The sequence below is a fragment of the Nerophis ophidion genome, linkage group LG21, assembly GCF_033978795.1.
Source record: "Nerophis ophidion isolate RoL-2023_Sa linkage group LG21, RoL_Noph_v1.0, whole genome shotgun sequence".
Lineage (NCBI taxonomy): Eukaryota > Metazoa > Chordata > Actinopteri > Syngnathiformes > Syngnathidae > Nerophis > Nerophis ophidion.
This window is the reverse complement of record NC_084631.1, coordinates 35,879,086-35,897,915: the sequence shown is the minus strand read 5'-3', so window position 1 is coordinate 35,897,915 and position 18,830 is coordinate 35,879,086. Positions and strand designations below refer to the sequence as shown.

The 18,830-nt window shown below is 42.8% G+C and overlaps 1 long non-coding RNA gene across 1 annotated transcript in view; it reads right to left on the bottom strand.

Moving 5' to 3' along the window:
* The window catches only part of LOC133539487 (uncharacterized), an 88,642-nt gene extending 71,602 nt beyond the window's left edge, over positions 1-17,040 (bottom strand). The window contains exon 1 of the long non-coding RNA XR_009803402.1: positions 16,811-17,040. This is a non-coding gene — a long non-coding RNA (uncharacterized LOC133539487). The remainder of the gene's footprint in view (positions 1-16,810) is intronic.
* Between the last annotated feature and the right edge of the window lie 1,790 nt (positions 17,041-18,830).

Genomic DNA, 18,830 nt, shown 5'->3' with positions numbered 1-18,830 from the left:
CTGGGGCTTGCAGAGACAGGACCCTCCAGTACACGGACTTGGCCCAGGTGTGAGACGTCCGCTCAGGTGCTGCCATGCGGACACATCAGCAGGACAGAACAATGTCCAAGAGCCGGTCCAAGTTCCTCGCATCAGTGAGGAAGTATGTCCACTCACATGTTGGCGTCCATCGCTCGCCGAGACTTCCCGTAAATGATGAATGTGGCGCTCCAAGATGCTGATGGAGATTGATGCTGCCTGCGTGCATAATCTTTCATCCTTACTACAAATATGACACCGAGTCCATATGCATGCAGAAAGAGTCTGATTAGAAACAGCTTGCACGCCTTTAATGATCACATCGGAGGGCCGTCTCTCCGTCAAACGGCGGTTTCCTCCTAACGACGTTAGCCCCGGCCCTCCGTCTGCGGGCACCGCGCACGAGGCGGGGGCTTTTCCACAAGGGGTCGGCCGTCCGCGTAACCCTCATTAAGTAACTACCATGCAAATGAGATGCAAATCCGGCTGAAACGGAACACTGGTTAATTTGCCCTCCCGACATCGCAAACAGTCACATGGGGATCCCATGCAAATGATATGCAAATGAGGACGGACAGCCTCTGCTGCCATTGGCTGGAGGCTGTCGGCCTACAGGCTCGGGTTCACGGCGATGCAAATGATTGACTCGTCCGAGCGGAAGTGAAGGACGTCAAAAGGGAAGAAGACACAACTTTCTTCTCTATCCATCGAATCCATCCATCCTTCTTCTGCTTATCCGAGGTCGGGTCGCGGGGGCAGCAGCCTAAGCAGGGAAGCACAGACTTCCCTCTCCCCAGCCACTTGGTCCAGCACTTCCCGGGGGATCCTGAGGCGTTCCCAGGCCAGCCGGGAGACATAGTCTACCCAACGTGTCCTGGGTCTTCCCCGTGGCCTCCTACCAGTTGGACGTGCCCTAAACACCTCCCGAGAGAGGCATTCGGGTGGCATCTTGAGCAGATGCCCGAACCACCTCATCTGGCTCCTCTCGACTTTACGTTGAGCCCCCACCGGATGGGAGAGTTTCTCACCCTCTCTAAGGGGGAGCCACCCGGCGGAGGGAACTCATTTGGGCCGCTTGTACCCGTGATCTTGTCCTTTCGGTCATAACCCAAAACTTATGGCCATAGGTAAGGATGGGAACGTAGATGGACCGGTAAATATATATATTATATATATATATATATATATATATATATATATATATATATATATATATATATATATATGAACAATTCCGGGATAATCGTAATGTAGAAAATGGTTAGCATTGATGTTCAATGCCTGATGCTGGATATTTGACACTCGATACCCAATGATCGATGCTTGATACTCGATGCCCCATGCCTGATACACAATGCCTGTTGCTTGCTACTCAAAGCTCAACGCTTGATGCCCAGATGCTTGATACTCGCTGCAACTGACTTGATACTCAATGCCCGATGTCCCAAGCTTGATGTTCGATTCTTCATCCTCGAAGCCTATGACTTGATACTGGATTTTTGATGCCCATGACTTGATACTGGATTTCTGATGCTCAACGCCCGATGCTTGACACTCATTGCTTGATACCTTATGCTCAACGGGCGATGCTTGATACCTGATAACACATACACGATGCTTAAGGCTCAATGCTTGATACTTGATGTTCGATACTTGATGCCCAGTGCTTGATACTCAATGCTTGACACTCTGTTTAATACTCGATGCCCGTTGTTTGAAACTTTATGCTTGATACTCAATGCGTGATATTCAATGCCTGAAGCTTGATACTCGTTGCTCGATAGTCGATGCTTGACACTCAATGCTTGATACTCGATGCCCGAAGCTTCAAAGTCGTTGTTTGATATTCGATGATTGACACTCGATGCCCGATGCTCGATGATTGATACTCAATGCTCAATGATTGACACTCAATGCTCGATGCTCGATACTCAACACTTGATACTCGATGACTAATACTCAATGATTGAGCGTCAGGCATCGAGCGTCGAGCATCAAGTGTCAAGCATCGAGTATCAAACATCGAGTTTGAAGCATCGGGCATCGAGTATCAAGCATCGAGTATCAAGCATTGGGCATCGAGTGTCAAGCATTGAGTATCGAGTATTGCACAGCAAGCAGAGTATCAAGCATCATGCATCGAGTATCAAGCATACATTTTCAAATATCAGGCATCGAGTATTAACCATTGAGAATCATGCATCGAGTGTCAAGCATCAATTATCAAGCATTGACTATTAAACATCAAGTACCAAGCATTGAGTATCAAGCATAAAGTTTCAAACATCAGGCATCAAGTATTATCCATTGAGAATCATGCATCGAGTGTCAAGCATCGAGTATCAAGCATCAAGTACCAAGCATCGAGTATCAAGCATAAAGTTTCAAACACCGGGCATCGAGTATCAAGCATCGAGTATCAAGCATCGAGTACCAAACATCGGGCATCGAGTATTAACCATTGAGTATCACGCATCGAGTATCAAGCATCAAGTATAAAGTTTCAAGCATCGGGCATCAAGCATTGGGCATCGAGTATCAAGCATTAAGTATCGAGTATCGCGCAACAAGCATAGTATCAGGCCTCATGCATCGAGTATCAAGCAGAGTACCAAGCATCGAGTATCAAGCATAAAGTTTCAAACATCAGGCATCGAGTATCAACCATTGAGAATCATGCATCGAGTGTCAAGCATCAAGTATCAAGCATTGAGTATCAAACATCAAGTACCAAGCATCGAGTATCAAGCATAAAGTTTCAAACATCAGGCATCGAGTATTAACAATTGAGAATCATGCATCGAGTGTCAAGCATCGAGTATCAAGCATCAAGTAGCAAGCATCGAGTATCAAGCATAAAGTTTCAAACACCGGGCATCGAGTATCAAGCATTGAGTAAAAAGCATAAAGTTTCAAACATCGGGCATCGAGTATTAACCATTGAGTATCACGCATCGAGTATCAAGCATCAAGTATAAAGTTTCAAATCGAGTATCGTGCAACAAGCATAGTATCAAGCATCATGCATCGAGTATCAAGCAGAGTACCAAGCATCGAGTATCAAACATAAAGTTTCAAACATCAGGCATCGAGTATCAACCATTGAGAATCATGCATCGAGTGTCAAGCATCAAGTATCAAGCATTGAGTATCAAACATCAAGTACCAAGCATGGAGTATCAAGCATAAAGTTTCAAACATCAGGCATCGAGTATTAACAATTGAGAATCATGCATCGAGTGTCAAGCATCGAGTATCAAGCATCAAGTACCAAGCATCGAGTATCAAGCATAAAGTTTCAAACAGCGGGTATCGAGTATTAACCATTGAGTATCATGCATCGAGTATCAAGCATCAAGTAACAAGCGTCAAGTATCAAGCATAAATTTTCAAACATCGGGCATCGAGTATTAACAATTGAGAATCATGCATCGAGTGTCAAGCATCGAGTATCAAGCATCAAGTACCAAGCATCGAGTATCAAGCATAAAGTTTCAAACATCGGGTATCGAGTATTAACCATTGAGTATCATGCATCGAGTATCAAGCATCAAGTAACAAGCGTCAAGTATCAAGCAAAAAGTTTCAAACATCGGGCATCGAGTATTAAGCATAGAGTATCAAGCATCGAGTATCTAGCATTGAGCATTAGATATCAAGCACCGGGCTTTGTGTATCAAGCATCGGGCATCAAGCATTGGGCATCGAGTGCCAAGCATTGAGTATCACGCATCGAGTATCAAGCATCAAGTATAAAGTTTCAAGCATCGGGCATCAAGCATTGGGCATCGAGTATCAAGCATTAAGTATCGAGTATCGCGCAACAAGCATAGTATCAGGCATCATGCATCGAGTATCAAGCAGAGTACCAAGCATCGAGTATCAAGCATAAAGTTTCAAACATCAGGCATCGAGTATCAACCATTGAGAATCATGCATCGAGTGTCAAGCATCAAGTATCAAGCATTGAGTATCAAACATCAAGTACCAAGCATCGAGTATCAAGCATAAAGTTTCAAACATCAGGCATCGAGTATTAACAATTAAGAATCATGCATCGAGTGTCAAGCATCGAGTATCAAGCATCAAGTAGCAAGCATCGAGTATCAAGCATAAAGTTTCAAACACCGGGCATCGAGTATCAAGCATTGAGTAAAAAGCATAAAGTTTCAAACATCGGGCATCGAGTATTAACCATTGAGTATCACGCATCGAGTATCAAGCATCAAGTATAAAGTTTCAAATCGAGTATCGTGCAACAAGCATAGTATCAAGCATCATGCATCGAGTATCAAGCAGAGTACCAAGCATCGAGTATCAAACATAAAGTTTCAAACATCAGGCATCGAGTATCAACCATTGAGAATCATGCATCGAGTGTCAAGCATCAAGTATCAAGCATTGAGTATCAAACATCAAGTACCAAGCATGGACTATCAAGCATAAAGTTTCAAACATCAGGCATCGAGTATTAACAATTGAGAATCATGCATCGAGTGTCAAGCATCGAGTATCAAGCATCAAGTACCAAGCATCGAGTATCAAGCATAAAGTTTCAAACAGCGGGTATCGAGTATTAACCATTGAGTATCATGCATCGAGTATCAAGCATCAAGTAACAAGCGTCAAGTATCAAGCATAAATTTTCAAACATCGGGCATCGAGTATTAACAATTGAGAATCATGCATCGAGTGTCAAGCATCGAGTATCAAGCATCAAGTACCAAGCATCGAGTATCAAGCATAAAGTTTCAAACATCGGGTATCGAGTATTAACCATTGAGTATCATGCATCGAGTATCAAGCATCAAGTAACAAGCGTCAAGTATCAAGCAAAAAGTTTCAAACATCGGGCATCGAGTATTAAGCATAGAGTATCAAGCATCGAGTATCTAGCATTGAGCATTAGATATCAAGCACCGGGCTTTGTGTATCAAGCATCGGGCATCAAGCATTGGGCATCGAGTGCCAAGCATTGAGTATCGCGCAACAAGCAGAGTATCAAGCTTCATGCATCGAGTATCACGCAGAGTATCAAGCATCGGGCATCAAGCATTGGGTATCGAGTATCGCGCAACAAGCAGAGTATCAAGCATCAGGCATCGAGTATCAAGCAGAGTATCAAGCATCGGGCATCAATCATTGGGTATCACGCAACAAGCAGAGTATCAAGCATCAGGCATTGAGTATCATGCAGAGTATCAAGCATCGGGCATCAAGCATTGGGTATAGAGTATCACGCAACAAGCAGAGTATCAAGCATCAGGCATTGAGTATCATGCAGAGTATCAAGCATCGGGCATCAAGCATTGGGTATAGAGTATCACGCAACAAGCAGAGTATCAAGCATCAGGCATTGAGTATCATGCAGAGTATCAAACATCGAGTACCAAGCATAAAGTTTCAAACATCGGGCATCAAGTATCAAGCATTGAGTATCAAGCATTGAGTATCAAGCACCGGGCTTTGAGTCTCGAGCATCAAGTATCAAGCATTAAGTATCAAGTAGCATCGAGTATCAGGTATCAGGCATTAAGTATCAAGCATCGGCCGTTGAGTATCAAGCATTGAGTGTTAAGTATCAGGCAAATGTTTGATGCTCAAAGCTTGACGATTGATACTCCACACTTGATACTCGATGCTTAACATTCAATGTTCAAAGTTTGATACTAAATGCTTGACGCTCAATGGTTGATGCTTGATACTTGATGCTTGATACTCGATGCACAATGCCCAAGCTGGACAGTTATCATTGACATCGGTCAATATCAACACCGATTACATGTATTAATTGTCTTTTTTTAGTTATCATGAGCGCTATGAACAGTTTAGTACTCGTTAAAAAAGGCCAAAACATCATTTTGAAACATTCGTATCCTAAAATACAAAATACAATACAATAATAAATACTAAAAAAGTATTTCCAGTATTTTGATCCACCTACAGAGGCAAAGTGTGATGATAACCATAGAAGAAAGAATGTATCTTACTCTAGTATCAATGTGGCACTTTTTAATATATTAGGGGTGCCTTGATCAGATATTGATGTCGCATATCGGTACGATATCAGCAAAAAAATAACCGATACCAGCAGTCCTGCAGCGTGTTTACTAATATAAAGCTGGACAGTTATCATTGACATCGGTCGATATCAACACTGTATTAACTGTCTTTTTTGTAGTTATCATGAGCGTCATTGACAGTTTAGTACTCGTTAAAAAAGGCCAAAACATCATTTTGAAACATTCGTATCCTAAAATACAAAATACAATAATAAATACTAAAAAAGTATTTCCAGTATTTTGATCCACCTACAGAGGCAAAGTGTGATGATAACCATAGAAGAAAGAATGTCTCTTACTCGAGTGTCAATGAGGCAGTTTTTAATATATTAGGGGTGCCTTGTTCCGATATTGATATCGCATATCGGTACGATATCAGGAAAAAAAAACTGATACCGGCAGTCCTGCAGGGTGTTTACTCATGTAAAGCTGGACAGTTATCATTTACATCGGTCGATATCAACACTGTATTAACTGTCTTTTTTTAGTTATCATGAGCGCTATTGACAGTTTAGTACTCGTTAAAAAAGACCAAAAAATCATTTTGAAACACTCATATCCTAAAATACAAAATACAATACAATAATAAACACCAATAAAGTGTTTCCAGTATTTTGGTGCAACTACAGAGGCAAAGTGTGATGATAACCATAGAAGAAAGAATGTATCTTACTCTAGTGTTAATGTGGCACTTTTTAATATATTAGGGGTGCCCTGATCCGATATTGATGTTGCATATCGGTACGATATCAGCAAAAAAATAACCGATACCAGCAGTCCTGCAGCGTGTTTACTAATGTAAAGCTGGACAGTTATCATTGACATCGGTCAATATCAACACTGTATTAACTGTCTTTTTTTTAGTTATCATGAGCGTCATTGACAGTTTATTACTCGTTAAAAAAGGCCAAAACATCATTTTGAAACATTCGTATCCTAAAATACAAAATACAATAATAAATACTAAAAAAGTATTTACAGTATTTTGATCCACCTACAGAGGCAAAGTGTGATGATAACCATAGAAGAAAGAATGTATCTTACTCTAGTATCAATGTGGCACTTTTTAATATATTAGGGGTGCCTTGATCCGATATTGATATCGCATATCGGTACGATATCAGCAAAAAAAAAAACTGATACCAGCAGTCCTGCAGCGTGTTTACTCCTGTAAAGCTGGACATTTATCATTTACATCGGTCGATATCAACACTGTATTAACTGTCTTTTTTTAGTTATCATGAGCGCTATTGACAGTTTAGTACTCGTTAAAAAAGACCAAAAAATCATTTTGAAACACTCATATCCTAAAATACAAAATACAATACAATAATAAACACAAATTAAGTATTTCCAGTATTTTGGTGCAACTACAGAGGGAAAGTGTGATGATAACCATAGAAGAATCACCAACAGGCCTGGTCATAGAAAAGCTAACACAGCAGCCAGGAATCCTGGAAGCGAGCGCAAGTCCAAACCTACAAAAGGAGGGACCGGAGGCAAGTGGACCTTCCATTCCAGCCCTGCCGCGCTCACCAAAGCCGAGGCCCAGCTGTGCGGGATCGGTTCAAATCGACGACATCATCTGGCATCTCCGGAGAGAAAGGAAGCTTTCAAGCTCGCAGCGCGGTGCCAAGAGGACGCTTCTGAGGCCAAAGCCAGGAAGTCAGCCAAGCCTCCAAAGACCATGTGACAGGAGAAACTAACGATCAGTCCGTACACCTACAGTATGGATCGTGCACTTCATTGATCCGCCACCGTCCTCTCTCTCTCTCTCTCTCTCTCTCGCACGTCCGCTGGGGTGGAAGGTAAATGAAGGCCCAGCTAAGTATTTTCTATTACGCTGAGGGAAGACTTTTGCAGCCCTCAGGAGCTCCACATCTGAGGACATATCTGCATCTTTCAGTGCGCCTCAGTCCAGCTTGTGTTGTGGCGATTCCTTCCAGGAGCGAGGGAGTGAATAAAAAAAAAAGAAGATCCGCTCGGTGTCCTCAAAGGCAGACGTATGGAATGAGTCATCTGAATACAAACCACTGTTAGATGTAAATATGAACGGAATACAATGAGTTGCAAATCATTTTCAACCCATATTCAGTTGAATGTGCTACAAAGACAACATATTTGATGTTCAAACTGATAAGCATTTTTTTTTTCCGCAAATAATCATTAACTTTCGAATTTGATGCCAGCCACACGTGACAAAGAAGTTGGGAAAGGTGGCAATAAATACTGATAACGTTGAGGAATGCTCATCAAGCACTTATTTGGAACATCCCACAGGTGTGCAGGCTAATTGGGAACAGGTTTGGGTATAAAAACAGCTTCCCAAAAAAATGCTCAGTCTTTCACAAGAAAGGATGGGGCGAGGTACACCCCTTTGTCCACAACTGCGTGAGCAAATAGTCAAACAGTTTAAGAACAACGTTTCTCAAAGTGCAATAGCAAGAAATTTAGGGATTTCAACATCTACGCTCCATAATATAATCAAAAGGTTCAGAGAATCCGGAGAAATCACTCCACAGAAGCGGCATGGCCAGAAACCAACATTGAATGACCGTGACTTTCAATCGCTCAGAAGGCACTGTATAAAAAACAACATCAATCTCTAAAGGATATCACCACATGGGCTCAGGAACACTTCAGAAAACCACTGTCACTAAAAACAGTTGTTCGCTACATCTGTAAATGCAAGTTAAAGCTCTACTATGCAAAGCGAAAGCCATTTATCAACAACATCCAGAAATGCCGCCGGCTTCTCTGGGCCCGAGATCATCTAAGATGGACTGATGCAAAGTGGAAAAGTGTTCTGACGAGTCCACATTTCAAATTGCTTTTGGAAATATTCGACATTGTGTCATCCGGGTCAAAGGGAAAGCGAACCATCCAGACTGTTATTGACGCAAAGTTCAAGAGCCAGCATCTGTGATGGTATGGGGGTGCATTAGTGCCCAAGGCATGGGTAACTTACACATCTGTGAAGGCACCATTAATGCTGAAAGGTACATACAGCTTTTGGAACAACATATGCTGCCATCTATGCGCCGTCTTTTTTATGGACGCCCCTGCTTTTTTCAGCAAGTCACATTCAGCACGTGTTACAACAGCGTGGCTTCATACAAAAAAATAGTGTGGGTACTTTCCTGGCCCGCCTGCAGTCTAGACCTGTCTCCCATCGAAAATGTGTGGCACATTATGACGCGTAAAATACGACAGCGGAGACCCCGGACTGTTGAACGACTGAAGCTCTACATAAAACAAGAATGTTAAAGAATTCCACTTTCAAAGCTTCAACAATTAGTTTCCTCAGTTCCCAAACGTTTATTGAGTGTTGTTAAAAGAAAAGGTGATGTAACACAGTGGTGAACATGCCCTTTCCCAACTACTTTGGCACGCGTTGCAGCCATGAAATTCACAAGTTAATTATTAGTTGCAAAAAAAAAAATTAATAATAAGTTTATGAGTTTGAACATCAAATATGTTGTCTTTGTAGTGCATTCAATTGAATATGGGTTGAAAAGGATTTGCAAATCATTGTATTCCGTTTATATTTACATCTAACACAATTTCCCAACTCAAATGGAAACGGGGTTTGTACCTCAGACTTGTGCTGTTATTGGCTCGCACAAAAGGTGAGGAACGCACCTGCATCGTCAACCGCTTCATTTACCAATCGCATCTTCCGCCAAATGAGAAGTGAGTGAATTATATTTACATAGCGCTTTTCTCTAGTGACTCAAAGCCTTTTACATAGTGAAACACAATATGTAAGTGACATTCAAAGCAGTGTGGGTGGCACTGGGAGCAGGTGGGTAAAGAGTCTTGCCCAAGGACACTACGGCAGTGACTAGGATGGCGGAAGCGGGGATTGAACCTGGAACCCTATAAGGGTTTTTGCTCCGTCGCAACCAGCAGAGGCGCCCTGCTCAACACAACAGAGGCATTGAAACAGGCGTCCAGAACATTCTTTGTTCCATAGTGGAATGAAAAAAACGGAGTGAACCCTCTTGTTTGTCGTGCACTCTTTTTGTCTCTGTGGACAGAGGCGGGTCCGCTGGCATTCACACACCAATTCTTTCAATGAAAATAAATACGATTGGTTCAATTTGTTTAGTTAAATATCTAAAATGAAGAAAAAAAAACAATGAGTCCAAGTCCGCTCATAAATTCTAGAATTATGTTGCTAGTTACCAAACAAACAAACAAACAAACACACCCTAGTAATTAATTGAGATAAATTTCAAAGTGGGGCTGCAAGAGGGTTCATCAGTCGTAGCACAAGGAAAAGTTTACTCCTTAGCGGAATGAAACCAACAGAGTGAACCCTCTTGTTGCGTCTGTGGGCGGAGGCGGGGCGCTGGCATACACACACAGCAATTATTTCAATGACAATAAATACGATTTTTATTTCAATTTCTTTAGTTAAATATTTAAAATGAAGAAAAAAAAGTTCAATCCAAATATTTTGACTGGGGGGGGCCACATTGAGAGAAAATGTGTCTGGGGGACCAAGGTGTATATGCGTATAAATGATATATACACATTTATCTATAAAAATCTGCTGTTCAGTATGTGTGTTTGGGGTTCCAAAAGTCAAGGAATTGGGGGTTAAATCACCAAAAATGATTCCCGGGCGTGGTCACCGCAGCTGCCCACTGCTCCCCTCACCTCCCATAGGGTGATCAAGGCTGATGGGTCAAATGCGGGTAATAATTTCGCCACACCTAGTGTGTGTGTGACAATTATTGGTACTTTAACTTTAACTTAACATAGTATCTTTTTTGGTTTCGATGGTGAGAAGAGGTGCCAGTCTGACAGAGTTCTAAAAACATTATGAAAGACCACCTAAAAAAATACAGAATGGAATAGTTTTTTTACTGAATGTGACTCCCAAAATGTACATGACAATAAAGAAAGTGGGATTTACAATTTTAACTATGAAAAATAAAGACTGAATATTAAGATGTGAACGTCTTGTACTTCTCAGAGCAGTTCCTCCATAGTTGTGTATCTTTTACAATCAAGCAAAACACAACAACAATGTAACAAAACAGCAAAATATGAATGCAAAGTGTAATAAACACCTACAATCTGATATACTATCACGTAAAAATCTTCTTGACAAATGTATTTGGGGCTGGCTGCTTTGTAAACAAGCCCCGCCCACTCTGCTTTGTTCCTGGTCTGAGCTGCTGTGTCCTAGATTACTGCAATAACTCCTAGAACAGCCAAAAGTGCAGATTTCAACCAATGAAATACTTTCTATAGTTCAAGACATTTAAAAACAGCACTGCACGTCATCTTGGCGGCGATAGTTTTGATGTTAAAGGTCTAAAAAAAATGACGTAGAGCGTCCGGCGGGCCGGATTTAAAAAATCTTAACGGGCTGCATGTGGCCCGCGGGCCGTACTTTGCCTGGCAGAGGTCATTGACCATTGCAATGTCGGGCTGCAAGAGGGTTCGTAAATCTCAGCATAAGGACACATTTGTTCTATAGCGGAATGAAATAAGCAGAGTGAACCCTCTTGTCAGTCATCCACATTCTCTCTCTCTAGGTCAGGGGTGTCCAAACTTTATCCACTGAGGGCCGCACATTGAAAAATCAAAGCAAGCGAGGGACATTTTTATATTTTTTATTTTAAAAAACTATACAATATATGTATAAAAATGATACATTTCGGCCTCCACTCAGGCTTGATCTCAGGGACCCCAAAGGGTTTTGGTCAAAAAAATATTAAAACTGTATCATTATTCAGTATTTTTTTTAATTATTATTATTATTCAAGTTTTAAATCTCTACATCAACCTTAGGTCTATCTGTAAATATAATGATTTTAAATATTTAAGTTCTACGCTCTTTTTGTTACAAAATAACAGTTTTTTTATGGAAAAAAAATCACAAAATATGCAATATTTTCACCCAATAATTTTTTTAAGTGGAATATTTTAAATCATATAATAATTGGAGCATTAAAAAAGGTCAATAACTCATAATACCATTGATTTTAATTATTATTTTTTTCGCAATGACATTAAAAAACAAATCACACTAAAATTATTGGGGATCCAAAAGGGTCCTACTCATTAAAGTGTTAAAAAATAAATTATACATTTTACTGTTTACTTTTAACACAATAATCTCGAGATCAACTTCCGATTTATCCGTCAATTATACGTTTCATTGTTGTTTGTTCATTTTAGGCCCTTCTTTAAAAAAAAAAAACAGCTCATTTTTTTATATGGCAAACACAAAATATGAAACATTTTCCCCAAAAAATATCTCAAAGCGGAAAATTTAACATGACGTAATTGGAGCTTTGAATAGGTCAATAATTCATAATGACATTGATTTCGATTCATTATTATATGGCAGCTTTGTGTTATTAAAGTAAACATTGCGACATTTTCTTGTAACATTTCACCCGTTTGCTCCTTTAATTCAATTTCATTAGGAGGATATTTAAAAAGTAAATAAAAGTTACAAAAAGTTGAATCATAATCCGGCCATACATTCTTGAGTCGCGAACTATCAAACATGAGCTGATATCTAACTTCCTGGCGGAGGTAATTGATCGACGAAAATTGCACCAGCATCAGTGTCAGCACAGGGGTTATTTCTTTTTCCCCACTGATAAATGAAATAAACATAGTGAACCCTCTTGTCGGTAGTCATTTACTCCATCTCTGTGGGTGGAGGCGGGGTGCTCGCATACACAGAGAAGTTACACCTCAGTAACATAAACGTAGCGAAGTCAAATTAATCCGGATCACCCCCCAGATCACTCGCTCCTTAGCCCATTTATGACATAAAAAAAGTTCTTGAAATTAACTTCTTGAGTTAGGTTGCTAACTAACTAACAGATTAACCAAATGTTATCAAATGCTTCTGAGTTCCATGTACAAAAGGCAAAAGCAGTGTAAATGGTAAATAAAAAGAGAATACAATGATTTGCAAATCCTTTTCAACTTATATTCAATAGAATAGACTGCAAAGACAAGATATTTCGTGTTTTAACTGCGTTTCTGGGTGTTGTTGATAAATGGCTTCGGCTTTGCATAGTTATAACTTACACTTAGAGATGTAGCGACAGACAGTAGTTGCTGACAGTGGTTTTCTGAAGTGTTCCTGAGCCCATGTGGTGATACCCTTTACACAGTCGCTTTTTGATGTTCGTAATATCATGGCTTACACATAGTGTTATTTTTTCCAGATTCTCTGAACCTTCTGATGATATTAGGGACCGAAGAACCAATAGCTAGTTGAGAAATGTTGTTCTTAAAACAATTTTCTCAGGCATTTGTTGACAAAGTGGAGACCCTCGCTCCGTCCTGGTTTGTGATCGAGTAAGCATTTCATGGAAGCTGCTTTTATAGCCAATCATGGCAGCCACCTGCAACCAATTAACCTGTGGGATGTTCCAAATAAGTCTGATGAGCATTCCTCAACGTTCTCACTCTTTTTTGCCACTTATGCCAGCTTTTTTTAAACACGTTGCAGGCATCCAATTCCAAATTAGCAAAACAATAACAAAGTGTACCAGTGTGAACATTACATATCTTGTCCTTGTAGTCTATCCATCCATCCATCCATCATCTTCCGCTTATCCGAGGTCGGGTCGCGGGGGCAGCAGCCTAAGCAGGGAAGCCCAGACTTCCCTATCTCTAGCCACTTCGTCTAGCTCTTCCCGGGGGATCCCGAGGCGTTCCCAGGCCAGCCGGGAGACATAGTCTTTCCAACGTGTCCTGGGTCTTCCCCGTGGCCTCCTACCAGCTGGACGTGCCCTAAACACATCCCTAGGGAGGCGTTCGGGTGGCATCCTGACCAGATGCCCGAACCACCTCATCTGGCTCCTCTCGATGTGGAGGAGCAGCGGCTTTACGTTGAGCTCCTCCCGGATGGCAGAGCTTCTCACCCTATCTCTAAGGGAGAGCCCCGCCACCCGGCGGAGGAAACTCATTTCGGCCGCTTGTACCCGTGATCTTATCCTTTCGGTCATGACCCAAAGCTCATGACCATAGGTGAGGATGGGAACGTAGATCGACCGGTAAATTGAGAGCTTTGCCTTCCGGCTCAGCTCCTTCTTCACCACAACGGATCGATACAACGTCCGCATTACTGAAGACGCCGCACCGATCCGCCTGTCGATCTCACGATCCACTCTTCCCCCACTCGTGAACAAGACTCCTAGGTACTTGAACTCCTCCACTTGGGGCAGGGTCTCCTCCCCAACCCGGAGATGGCACTCCACCCTTTTCCGGGCGAGAACCATGGACTCGGACTTGGAGGTGCTGATTCTCATTCCGGTCGCTTCACACTCGGCTGCGAACCGATCCAGTGAGAGCTGAAGATCCCGGCCAGATGAAGCCATCAGGACTACATCATCTGCAAAAAGCAGAGACCTAATCCCGTGGCCACCAAACCGGAACCCCTCAACGCCTTGACTGCGCCTAGAAATTCTGTCCATAAAAGTTATGAACAGAATCGGTGACAAAGGACAGCCTTGGCGGAGTCCAACCTTCACTGGAAACGTGTCCGACTTACTGCCAGCAATGCGGACCAAGCTCTGACACTGATCATACAGGGAGCGGACTGCCACAATAAGACATTCCGATACCCCATACTCTCTGAGCACTCCCCACAGGACTTCCCGAGGGACACGGTCGAATGCCTTCTCCAAGTCCACAAAGCACATGTAGACTGGTTGGGCAAACTCCCATGCACCCTCAAGAACCCTGCCAAGAGTATAGAGCTGGTCCACAGTTCCACGACCAGGACGAAAACCACACTGTTCCTCCTGAATCCGAGGTTCGACTATCCGGCGAAGCCTCCTCTCCAGTACACCTGAATAAACCTTACCGGGAAGGCTGAGGAGTGTGATCCCACGATAGTTGGAACACACCCTCCGGTCCCCCTTCTTAAAGAGAGGGACCACCACCCCGGTCTGCCAATCCAGAGGTACCGCCCCCGATGTCCACGCGATGCTGCAGAGTCTTGTCAACCAAGACAGCCCCACAGCATCCAGAGCCTTAAGGAACTCCGGGCGGATCTCATCCACCCCCGGGGCCTTGCCGCCGAGGAGCTTTTTAACTACCTCAGCGACCTCAGCCCCAGAAATAGGAGAGTCCACTACAGATTCCCCAGGCACCGCTTCCTCAAAGAAAGACGTGTTGGTGGGATTGAGGAGGTCTTCGAAGTATTCCCTCCACCGATCCACAACATCTGCAGTCGAAGTCAGCAGAACACCATCCGCACCATACACGGTGTTGATAGTGCACTGCTTCCCCTTCCTGAGGCGCCGTATGGTGGTCCAGAATCGCTTCGAAGCCGTCCGGAAGTCGTTTTCCATGGCTTCCCCGAACTCTTCCCATGTCCGAGTTTTTGCCTCCGCGACCGCTAAAGCTGCACGCCGCTTGGCCCGTCGGTACCCGTCCACTGCCTCCGGAGTCCTATGAGCCAAAATAACCCGATAGGACTCCTTCTTCAGCTTGACGGCATCCCTCACTGCTGGTGTCCACCAACGGGTTCTGGGATTACCGCCACGACAGGCACCAACAACCTTGCGGCCACAGCTCCAATCAGCCGCCTCGACAATAGAGGTTCGGAACATGGTCCACTCGGACTCAATGTCCCGCACCTCCCTCGTGACATGTTCAAAGTTCTCCCGGAGGTGTGAATTGAAACTCTCTCTGACAGGAGACTCTGCCAGACGTTCCCAGCAGACCCTCACAATGCGCTTGGGCCTGCCAGGTCGGTCCGGCATCCTCCCCCACCATCGCAGCCAACTCACCACCAGGTGGTGATCGGTAGAAAGCTCCGCCCCTCTCTTCACCCGAGTGTCCAAAACATAAGGCCGCAAATCCGATGACACAACTACAAAGTCGATCATGGAACTGCGGCCTAGGGTGTCCTGGTGCCAAGTGCACATATGGACACCCTTATGTTTGAACATGGTGTTTGTTATCGACAAACTGTGACGAGCACAAAAGTCCAATAACAAAACACCACTCGGGTTTAGATCCGGGCGACCATTCTTCCCAATCACGCCTCTCCAGGTTTCACTGTCGTTGCCAACATGAGCGTTGAAGTCTCCCAGTAGGACAAGGGAATCACCCGGAGGAGCACTTTCCAGTACTCCCTCGAGTGTACCCAAAAAGGGTGGGTATTCTGAACTGCTGTTTGGTGCGTAAGCACAAACAACAGTCAGGACCCGTCCCCCCACCCGAAGGCGAAGGGAAGCTACCCTCTCGTCCACTGGGTTGAACTCAAACGTACAGGCTTTGAGCCGGGGGGCAACCAGAATTGCCACCCCAGCCCGTCGCCTCTCACTGCCGGCAACGCCAGAGTGGAAGAGGGTCCAGTCCCTCTCGAGAGAACTGGTTCCAGAGCCCTTGCTGTGCGTCGAGGTGAGTCCGACTATATCCAGCCGGAACTTCTCTACCTCGCGCACTAGCTCAGGCTCCTTCCCCCCCAGTGAGGTGACGTTCCATGTCCCAAGAGCTAGCTTCTGTAGCCGAGGATCGGACCGCCAAGTGCCCTGCCTTCGGCTGCCGCCCAGCTCACAATGCACCCGACCTCTATGGCCCCTCCTATGAGTGGTGAGCCCATTGGAGGGATGACCCACGTGGGTCCTTGTAGTCTATTTGATTGAAAATAAGTTGAAAAGGATTCGCAAATCATTGAATTCTCTTTTTATTTACCATTTACCAAATGAAGAAAACGCAGGTGAACTTACCTTTTGTTGTTAAGTGAAGCACATGTGCTCAGTCCTTCTCCAGGAAAACTTAGACAAAGTCGGATCTTCTGTTTAATCCCAAAGTCCACTTTGTAGGAGTTGTTGAGCCTGGACATGTAAATCCTTTATGTTGACATTCATTCATTCATTCATTCAACATGTCATTAATGACGTGTTTGCAGGTGGCTGGCTAAAAAAAAAAAAATTGTTGGCTTCTTCTTTGAAAAAGAGAGGTAGCAACAAGCACCCTCTAGCTCATGTACGCCACATTAAATGGTGAATGACAGTGTGGTGATTCAGGGTACTGCAGTCCAATAAACAAGATTAATGACGTCACAATGATTATACATTCATTATAGATTATTCTTGGTTTCCAACCTCAATGTTCAGGAAATGTGCAGATTTATTTTTTTTTTCTTGAGGAAAACGTAAAACGAAAAAAATATTTAGTCATACAGGAAGTACATGTATACCACATTTTAATCGACAAATATTACATTTATTTAATCAGAAGTGTGTTTGTTATATTTTATTGCAGGGGTAGGGAACCTATGGCTCAAGAGCCAGATGTGGCTCTTTTGATGACTGCATCTGGCTCTCAGATAAATCTGAGCTGACATTGCTTAACACGATACTGTAAGTAATGAATGATTCCACTTGCGTTAATGTTAAGAAGTTGTTTATTTATTATTGGTTATTTTGGGGCTTGCCCCCCCTGGGGGTTCTTTAGACCACCAAGCACCGACATGAGAGCCTGTTTCAGGGTTAAAATATTGTTTTATTTTTCAATAAGTCTCTCAGTTGCTTTCCAGCAATTGTATTTTTCTCTTTTGTTCTCGCTCGCACTCTGGCTCCAGCCCCAACCCCGTCTCTCCTCCTGGCTGCTGCTTATAACAGAGCAACAGGTGATGAGATCACAAGGCTCAGTCGGACCATCTACGCACCTGTCGCTGATTTCGAGGCTGGTCCTGGCACACCCCAGTTCGCTGCAAGCCCCCAGGCCACGCCCCTCAACAGTTAACTTCAGAATAACAATGTTATTACAAAGAATAAGAGACCTATTATACTCTAGAAATGTTGGTCTTGCTTAAAAATGCACGTGTTTAGTTGTGTTCAGTGTTAAGAAAAATATTATATGGCTCTTAGGGAAATACATTTTAAAACATTTGGCTTCTTGGCTCTCTCAGACAAAAAGGTTCCCGACCCCTGTTTTATTGGGTTTAAGTAAAATTATATATATGCAGTACTTTTTGACTCAAACTTGAATTTAATTTGATGTAAGCGAATTCAGGGTCGGAAATAGTTCAGTTATTATCATCAATTATTAAAATATATATATATATATATATATATATATATATATATATATATATATATATATATATAGACATTTGCTATTGGTCTAGTATGCAAAACACAAATGTCCACTGCAGTGGACAGAAGTTTTCAGTTTAGGATATATAACAGTCCACTGCAGTGGACATATGCTATTGGTCTATTATGCAAAACACAAATGTCCACTGCAGTAGACATTTGCCCATGGTCTATTATGCCAAACACAAACGTCCACGGCAGTGGACACAGGTTTTCAGTATAGGATATAAAACAGTCCACTGGAGTAGACATTTGCTATTGGTCTAATATGCAAAACACTAAGGTGAACTGCAGTAGACATTTGCTATTGGTCTAATATGCAAAACGCAAATGTCCACTAAAGTGAAGACAGGTTTTCTGTATAGGATATAAAACAGTCTATTGTAGTGGACATTTGCTTTTGGTCTATAATGCGATACATAAATGTCCACTGCAGTAGACATTTGTTTTTGGTCTACTATGCAAAACCCAAATGTCCACTTCAGTGGACATTTGCTATTGGTCTATTACGCAAAACACAAAAGGTTTTCAGTATAAGATATAAAACAGTCCACTGCAGTGGACATTTGTTATTGGTCTATTGTGCAAAACACACATGTCCACTGCAGTAGACATTTCTTATTGGTCTATTATGCAAAACACAAAT